At 47.5% G+C, this 8,239-nt stretch overlaps 1 pseudogene; it reads right to left on the bottom strand.

Annotated features, from left to right (window-relative positions):
• Positions 1-3,217: 3,217 nt before the first annotated feature.
• On the bottom strand, positions 3,218-3,925 carry LOC108351119 (ferritin light chain 1 pseudogene; annotated as a pseudogene).
• Between the last annotated feature and the right edge of the window lie 4,314 nt (positions 3,926-8,239).

Raw genomic sequence — 8,239 nt, 5'->3', positions numbered from 1 at the left:
GTGTGTACCACACCCTTGGCAGGAAATGTGCATTTCTGATATTTATTTATTTATTTGCTTGTTTTGTTTTTTTCTGAGACAGGGTTTCTCTGTGTAGCCTTGGCTGCCCTGGAACTTGCTCTGTAGATCAGGCTGGCCTCGAACTCAGAGATCTGCTTTCCTCTGCCTTCAAAGTTCCAGGAGCCAAGTGGCTAAATGTTAGATTATAAAATACTTACTAGCCGCACAGATTAAACGTCTCCACATGGCTGCACTCTAGCAGGTTTAGACTGTGAGTGAGACAGTCTTGGGAGCAGGTTTGCGGCAGGTCCTGCTTTTACCCAGCTCCTGCTGCTCCCCCACTCCCATTTCCGTAATAGTTGGAGGCCAAGGCTAGACAGCTTGCCTCCTCTTAGCCTTCCCAGTGCCCAGGACGCCTTCTGATTGACAGCCAGTAGGAGCCATTGCATGGGTGAGTGAATGTGCAGTGTGCTTGTGCCAGCAAATATTTGGTTGATACTGGTGCTGCAGGGACATCCTCTTAGCCGTCTCCAGGGAGTCTTCTAGCTGGTCCTCAGAGGCAAGTGCTTGGAATCGGGACTCACTTCTTGGGATTCTGAAGGAGCCTGGGTTGAAGAGTTCCCGAGTCTTTGTTAGCATTATGGCCAGTGTTTGGAGATAAACTTGGCTGCAATCAACGGCTAAAGATCTTGACTCCTGCTTGAGGGTCCTACAAAGAGTCCAGACACTCGGCTGGACCACCGGGTCCTTAGTGGCTCAGTGAGTTTAAGGCCAGCTGGCCTAGATGAGACCATGTCTCAAAAACTCCAAAAATAAAAGTAAAGAAAGGTGGGCCAACTCGTAAAGGAAAGTTTGTGACTACAGATGTCCGTGTCCTCTGGCCTAGTGGAACATTTTGAATTAAGATCAGAGAACTGGGCTTGGTTTTACCCATTTCCACAAACCTCCAGGTGCCTTTGGGTTTGAGCTGTTTTGGTTGGTACAAATTTAATTTCTTTAAAGACACTACCCTAATTGATGACTTGACCAGGAAGATCCTCAGACTTGTAAGCACTATGCAGACAGTTACTAAAAGTAATCCTGTTTCCATAACAAGACTGAGCAAGAAGTCACACAGAGAATTGGGATTGGCCAAAATGGGTCAGAAAGAGGGCAGACTAGCCAATCACCTGCTTTCCCTTATGGTGGTGAAAGACCCTCAGAGAGAATCTTCCCTCAGGAGGGAGATCTTCGAGCCCAATGACCAGTCCGAGTCCACAGGCTGCAATCAGCAAGAGGATTTTTATTGATCAAGATACACAGATATCTGTGGGCGTCTCAGTCAATTCGGAAGACTGGTGCGCCTAGCAGAACCAGGGATGGGCTTTTTATAGGGTTCTGGGAAGCAGAAGCAAGCATACAGAAGCAGATGCATGGTTACAGGGGTCAGCCCGGGGGCAAGTTCTCTATAGTGTCTTCTTGGAACTTAACGGCTGACTCGGCCTCCCACCAGGGTGTGGGACCTCTCCCGGGGCTTTTTACATTTCTTTTTCATTGTCAGGCGCTCAACCACAATCATCCTGTCGCCAGGCTCTCCACACATATCCTGTGTGGCAGCTGCTGTGTACTCCTTTCCCTGAACCAGTCTTCCTAAATATAGCCTTGTAAAATGGCATTACTACTGCTAGGCTGGGGTCTTTCCATTACTGCTATTAGGCTGGGGTCTTTCAGTGGAAATTACTGTGTAATAAACGATACTTCTTAAAAACGATGGGGCTGCCTTACAGAGGACCTGTGTTCAGTTCCCAGCACCACATGACTCACAACCACGCTGACCTAGTTACAGGTGATCCGATGGCCTCTTCTGACCTCTGAAGGAACCAGGCACTGTGGTGCACATGCGTACATGCAGGCAAAGCCATCGTACACATAAAATGAAGTAGAGAATTTTATGAAGGTCCCTTCAAGCAGTAGGATGGTAGTGGACAGAGGTGATTCATGTGTGACTAATCGACAGGTGAACGTGACAGGGCAGAGGTCACTTTTTATTCAGGGTAAATGTGCTCACAGTTCCAGCAGAGCCACTAGGGTTCAATGTTAGAACCCCTGATGGAAGGACAGGATGACTCCTACAAGTTGACCTGTGACCACACACATGCAGCCCCACACAGTCCCACGCACATATGTGCACACATGTACCATACACAAACAGCAGCGTGACAGCTGAGTGAAGCTGTCAAGAATCTAGATGGTTGGCTACAATCAGAACGCACGCTGAGAGGAAAGACGATAAGTCAGTCAGGGGACGCAATAAGGTGTTTAGCTAAATTTTAGGACATATATTTTGTATATGCATTCGTGAGTAATGTTTACATTGTTCTTGGTGTAAGCGGTCCTTGGATAAACAATGCCTTTGACTCAAAGCTTGAAAGTCCTTGTTATTTGATGAGCCTGTAGGCTGACATTTTGTTCTCCTGCACAAACACTGTTTGCCTTTGAGTCACCCTTTCCTCATTAAACAGCCCCGCCTGGCTTCGCTGTTTTCTATTTTATTTTTAATCCTGATCCCTCTCCCGGCTGCTCAGTTATATAATAATGTCCTGTGTGTTTCAGCACAGGCCAACATCAGGAATTTCTCAAGGACCAAATTTGAGAACTTTATAAGTCTTGAAGTCCCTCTTATGGGTAGGACGGGGTTCCTTAGGAACTCCATGTTAATGATTCAGAAAGTGTTCCAGTAAACTCTGTTTGCTTCTTGGGGCAGTTGTCTGTGTGATACTAATTCCAAACGTACTGCAGTCTCCTTACTTAGCAGGAGGATGCTACTGCCATCCCTCACTTGTAAGCTGTGTGTGGCTGGAAATAGATCCATCTGAATCCTGCTTTCCTAGGTTATTTTGAAACACTGAATATATGTTGTTTTTACACAGCCTACTTATATTCATTACAGAAATATCGGGGCCAAATAAACACAGTAGAGGATAATTATTTTTTTAAGATTTATTTATTTTATGTATGTGAGTACACTGTCAATCTCTTCAGACACATCAGAAGAGGGCATCGGATCGCATTACAGATGGCTGTGAGCCACCATGTGGTTGCTGGGATTTGAACTCAGGACCTTTGGAAGAGCAGTCGGTGCTCTTAACCACTGAGCCATCTCTCCAGCCCAAGGATAATTATTTTTAAATCAACCTTTTTTTTTTCCTGTTTCAAAAAGCTTTACTTTTACCTGGTCCAAGACCTGGGAGAGCTGCCTAGTGGCTTTGGAGGATCATCCAGGTGGAGGTGCTGAGGCGGCCGGTGCAGAGCAGAGGAGGGAGCCCGTTGGAAGGCGCAGAGGCCCAGTCATCTTGAGAGGGAGGCGCTCAAACAGATACTGGCCCAGAGATGCCTGGGCCACGCCAGTCTGCGCTGCTTGTGGCCCTGCCACCCTACGGAACTTGGTCACGTGGTTGCCCATCTTCTTGATGAGCTTCACCTCCTTACCCAGAAAGTGGCTTTCCAAGAAGTCACAGAGATGAGGGTCTGTGAGGGCAGAACCCACGGCGTGCAGATCCAAGAGGGCCAGTTTCAGGTTGTTCTCCAGGGCCAAGGCAGCTTCCATGGCCTCCGGGGTTTTACCCCACTCATCTTGTGATGGCTTCTGCACTTCCTGGAAGCGTGCAAGGCCCCCGAGATTGTTCTGCAACTTGAGGGCATGCTTGCTTCTCTTTGGCCAATTCCTCGAAAGAAGTGGCCTACACCCTGCAGAGCCATGTCAACCTGATCAAAAAAGAAGCCCAGAGAGAGGTAGGTGTAGGAAGTCGGTGCAAGTTGACCAGGCGGCTCACGGCAGCTTCCACATTGCTGGAATAATTCTCACGAATCTGAGAGGTCATGGCTGTTCCGAGTATGGGGCTAACTGCGACAGTGCTGGCTGGTCCTAGGAACCGAAGGCTGCGACTGGAGAGACTTGGAAGGCAACTGGAAGTGGGAATTCCCACGTCTATTCTGTCCAAACACTGTTGAAGCAAGACACAGATCCACAGGATCTCCAAAGCGCTGCTCCTAAGTCAAACACTGTATAAGTAAGAGACAACCACCATTAAATGTATTAAGTCTTCCCGATTCTTTTCTCAACATACATGGGACATTAAAAATGGTATCCAGCTAGGCGCTGTGCCACGTGTCTGTGATCCCAGCACTACCAAAGGTAGAGAGGGAAGACACCTTGTCTTAAATCCAACCAAACAACCAACCAACAACTGTGGAGGAGAGCCAGGTGTGGTAGGACACACCTTAAACCCCAGCACTTTGAAGGCAGAGGTTGGCAGAGCTCTGTGAGTTTGAAGCCAGCCTTGCCTACATAGTTTCAGGACAGCTATATATTGAGACCCTGTCTTGGGGGAAAAAAATAGCAAAACAAACAAGGATGAGGGGAAAGATGGAGAGAGAGAAGGCCCAGGGATAAAGAGCAGGAACTGCTTGCGCAGAGGACCAGAGTTGGGGTCCCAGCACTGTGCAGGGTTACCTCAAAAACACTGTGACTCCAGCCCCAAGGATTCCTGCACTCATGTCCACAGATACACACATAATTAAAAATGAATATGAAACATGGGTGAAGGGGGAAATGCTACTACAGGCAGGCAAAAGCTTTAAAATTTTTCAACTGTATTTTGTTTTGTTTTTGTTTTTTTCAACTTAGGGTTTCTCTGTGTAGCCCTGGCTGTCCTGGAACTTGCTCTGTAGACCAGACTGGCCTTGAACTCACGGAGATCCACCTGCCTCTGCTGACCCAATGCTGGAGTTAAAGGAATGTGCTTCCACGGACTGGCTTCCTGTTGTATTTTAACATGTTTTAGTCTGTACTGTAGGCTACTAATACAGTGTGGAAACCACTTTCGGGGGTGAGGTGGTTAGCACCTGTGAAGGCACTTGCCATACAAGTCTGGTGACCAGAGTCCTGTCCCTGAAAACCGACTGACTCCCAAAGCTATCCTTTGACCTTCGTGTGTGCACCATGCTTCTAGTCCCCCTCATCATGCACACATATGCTAATAATAAGCTATAAAAACCGATTTTGTAGGGGCTGGGGATTTAGCTCAGTGGTAGAGCGCTTACCTAGGAAGCGCAAGGCCCTGGGTTCGGTCCCCAGCTCCGAAAAAAAGAACCAAAAAAAAAAAAAAAAAAAAAAACCGATTTTGTTTTTGGGGGTTTGTTTTTCGTTTGTGTTTTGACAAGGTTTCCCTGTGTAGCCTTGGCTGTCCTGGAATTCTCTCTGTAGATCAGGCTGGCCTCAAACTCAAAGATCCACCTGCCTCTGTCTCTCAAGTGCTGAGACTGAAGGTGTGAGCCCCCACAGCTCAGCTGGTGTAGACATTTTTTTTCCTTTTCTTTTTTTCGGAGCTGGGGACCGAACCCAGGGCCTTGTGCTTGCTAGGCAAGCGCTCTACACTGAGCTAAATCCCCAACCCCTGGTGTAGACATTTTTAAAGAGGGAAATTGTATTACTCAGGGTTCTCTAGAGTAACAGAACTCATAGGATGCATGCATGCATGTATGTATGTATGCATGTATATATAGAAAGGGGATTTATAAGAATGACTTACAGTCTGTGGTTCAGCTAATCCAACAATGGCTGGCTGTGGTTGCTCAGTCCCTGAGGCTGGATGTCTCAGGCAGCCTTCAGTATGCGCTGGAATCCTGAAGGAGTAGACTGTGACGCTGGTGGGGGGATGGACTTCTGAGCAAGGAGAGAGCAAGCAGGCAAGGAGCTTTCTTGCATGTTCCTATATGGGCTTCCAGGTTAGATCCAAAGTAAATATCTGGATTAAAGGTGAGTCTTCCTACCTCTAAATCTGGATTAGAAGTAGATCTTCCCACTTCCGGTTAAGCAGAAATCCCCGACAGGTGTGCCCTTAATTTGGGGATTTCACTTAATTCCAAATGTTAATCAAATTGACATCCAAGAATAGCCATCACCAAACTCCTCATATTTCATTATATACAGGATGTTTTGATATGAAAAATAACCCTCTCACATTTTGTAATACCCATATTTGGGGGGTTTTCTTCGAATTAGACCCACAAGGAATTGGTCTGAGGCATGGTGTACACTGCAGAGCCACAGTAGGCCGCCCAGAGGAGGGTTTCTTCTTCCTGGGGATGCATGGGACCCTCAGTGTCTATTCATTTCCCATGTGGGTTTGAATCAGGAGAGTATTTAATATGAACTGGAGGAGATCACAGTTTAATGAAAGGTTTTTCTCAGAACATACTTGCAGTTTTAAGGAGAAGTGGTCACTCTGTCACGATCGATTGATATATCCATCCATCCATCCATCTGCCCGTCCGTCTGTCCATCTGTCTATCTATTCACAGAGTCCCGTGTAGCCCAGGCTGGCCTTGAACTCACTCTGTAGCTGAGGATGACCTTGAACTTCTCACTCTGTAGCTGAGGATGACCTTGAACTTCTCACTCTGTAGCTGAGGATGACCTTGAACTTCTCACTCTGTAGCTGAGGATGACCTTGAACTTCTCACTCTGTAGCTGAGGATGACCTTGAACTTCTGGCCCTTTCACTGGCTCTGCTTCTTGAGGCTGAGATTCCAGCCGCTCCACACGAGAGAAACTCAGGCTGGCCTGACTCTCCCGTGCTCTAAAGAGTTTTCTCACTTTCTCAGTCTCTTCAAACAGGGTGGAGGCAGCAGAGGAAAGGTAGAGTGTAGACGGCAAGTCTTGGGGAATCACTGAGAATCATGAATGCGAGAACACAGTCAGCTCTCAGTCATCTTGACTTGTTTCTATTGCCTGGGTTTTCCTAGTTTGTTGACATGTCCCGGTTCCACATAGGTTAGCTGGGCTGTGAGTTACAACACCGCCACACTGACGACCGTGCTCTTAGCACACAAACCATTTGGGGACAAAGAAAGAACAAGGTCTCACTGTGTAGACCAGGTTGGCCTCAAATTTGTAATCCTCCAACCTCTGGGTCCTGGGACTGCAAGTGTGTGCAGCTCTGCTTGGCCCATGAGTAGCCTTTCTGGGTTTGTGGCCTTCTCTAATCCTAAGTCTGGGCTACGTGAGGCAAACTAGGAAATGCAGAGACACTTGAATTAAACAACAAAATATTAACCTTTTTTTCTAGGACTTAATTTACAAAGATCAGAGACCCTGTTGCCACGCTGATCCTGATGTGCCTGCTTGGCCCATCCTACCGTAGTCATCTGTGGACACCACTCTGCCGGAGCTGCTTGCTTTCTTGTTCCTGAGAGCAATGCCCAGGCTCGTGCTGAACTCAGGTTGTAGGCTGCATCTGTCGGTCTTACATTCAGGGTGAAACTCAACGGTGCTGGCTGTGCCCTCCCAACCCTGCCACATGGCGCCTGCCCCCTCAGTGGCAAGTTCTTTACCTGCTGAACCACCCCAATGCAGTTGTGCACCCCAGAGGCTGAGGCAGGTGGATCTCTGTGAGTCTGAGGCTAGCCTGGTCTACAGAATGAGTTACGGAACAGTCAAAGTTACATAACAGAGCCCTGCCTCCAAAAGCAACAGCGGAAACAACAAGAAGGGTGGGGTTCTTCAAAAGTTCCCAGATAGATGTATAGTGAGAAGTAAGTGCAGGAAAGGTGAGGGCTTTGGGGGCTTTGTGGTCAGTTTGTTCTGAGACAGAGTCTCATGTAGTCTGGCTGAACACCAGCTTGTGGCAAGCAAGGATGACCTCAAACTGCAATCCTCCTGCCTCCACCTCCAAGTTATGGGCATTTCAGGTATGTCCCATCATACCTAGCTAAGATGAATTTTCTTAACATGTTGATTTTTCCATCTGTGAGCCTTGAGCTAAGATTCGTGCATAAAATCCAGGGGCTGTGTGACCTTGGAGAAACCCTGCCGTTCCCTCCATTCTGAGTGCAAGCAGGAAGCCATGCTGTCGTCAGCCCCAGTGAGGGTGCCAGTTAAAAAGCACAGACCTTTTCATACTCCACTGTGACTGACCATGGCAGACGAGAAAGAACACAGTCACAACTCAGCTGGTTTTCTGTCTGTTTGCATCCGAATTTTTATTATTTCATTATCTTAGCATCCATTATTTGCCTGTTTTCTAGACGGAGTTTTAATAGGGGGAGTGTGTTTCTGACAGGGACATGCTAACCTAAGCACAAGATCTCGTTCCAGCTTCGTAAGCATTGTGATGAGGTCCGATGACAAGGGGTCCTGTCGTGACTTGGGTTGTATCCAAAGGCATTTCCGTGGGCACCGATCCAAGTTTAAATGGTT

Source organism: Rattus norvegicus, chromosome 5 (genome assembly GCF_021556685.1).
Source record: "Rattus norvegicus strain SHRSP/BbbUtx chromosome 5, alternate assembly SHRSP_T2T, whole genome shotgun sequence".
Lineage (NCBI taxonomy): Eukaryota > Metazoa > Chordata > Mammalia > Rodentia > Muridae > Rattus > Rattus norvegicus.
The sequence above is the reverse complement of the archived record's forward strand: the minus strand, read 5'-3'. Positions and strand labels throughout refer to the sequence as shown.